Raw genomic sequence first — 1,012 nt, 5'->3', positions numbered from 1 at the left:
GTTGTCCATAGTGAATAGGCACAAGGAACATGTGGAAATGGAACATGTAAATAAAATGGGGAGGGGGGAGCATAATTCGCATATAAACAAACTCGACGTTGCATATTATGGACCCATTGGTCATAATAGGCACACTACACAGAAAGAAATAAAATTGTACCTTTTTTCGTAAAAATAAAAGTGAAATAACATTAAAAGAAAGTTATGCATTTCATTCAAAAGTGGTTTTTATCTTTCCTGAGTGTAATTTCAAAAACTGTTAAACTATCAAAAAACTGTTCATCTGTCAACAAAAAGTTCTGAACAAAACAGAGAAGAAGAAGACGGTTTCGAAAGGACACTATGGTACATCGCGTGGAAAAAAGGAAAAAATAAAATCAATTGTGTTTCTTTATGAATTTTAAAGTCATATTTATATGTTCATTAAAATCGATTAAAATGAATACATGTACGACATTTGAAAATAAAATTTACATAGTATAATACAATTAGATAATGTAGTACGATGTTACGAATGAATTTGCTACAGAACCGAATTATACTTAAAAAAATAAAATTAAATTAAATTTTGTCCTGTTATAAAAGTGCATCTCACTGTTAGCGCACTTTTGCATCTATCACTGTTGCTGCCAACACCTAGCCCTCGGCCAACACTTTAACAACAGTCGCAGTCGTTGCAGCGGTTTTGTTTTTGCTGCGCCGGAACATTTTGTTGTGCAGCTGTCCTCCAGAAATTTATTCGACGCCAAGTTCGACGCACTTATTTATATCGGAATACGAAGGTAAGTCTTTAAAAAAATGCTTATACTGGAGCTAACAATCATCAAAAACAGGGCCCGCTCCGGTGCTGCAATAGCGTAAGAAGTATCGGAGTTGGTTGGCATCAAGCCCATAATGTTATTTATGTAAAATTTCTCTTCTACAGGTAATTTATGGCGCAATGCCCACATATAACCCCAAATGATGCGCACCCTCACTCTGGCCAGGGGCTGGATCCCGGACTATTATGTCG

At 35.9% G+C, this 1,012-nt stretch overlaps 1 long non-coding RNA gene across 1 annotated transcript; it reads left to right on the top strand.

The window, feature by feature from the left end:
* Window positions 1–646: 646 nt before the first annotated feature.
* LOC134217666 (uncharacterized) lies at window positions 647–1,012 on the top strand. The gene is made up of 2 exons (XR_009981125.1): window positions 647–782; window positions 926–1,012. It is a non-coding gene; the product is annotated as an uncharacterized LOC134217666 (long non-coding RNA).

Source organism: Armigeres subalbatus, chromosome 2 (genome assembly GCF_024139115.2).
Source record: "Armigeres subalbatus isolate Guangzhou_Male chromosome 2, GZ_Asu_2, whole genome shotgun sequence".
Lineage (NCBI taxonomy): Eukaryota > Metazoa > Arthropoda > Insecta > Diptera > Culicidae > Armigeres > Armigeres subalbatus.
The sequence above is the reverse complement of the archived record's forward strand: the minus strand, read 5'-3'. Positions and strand labels throughout refer to the sequence as shown.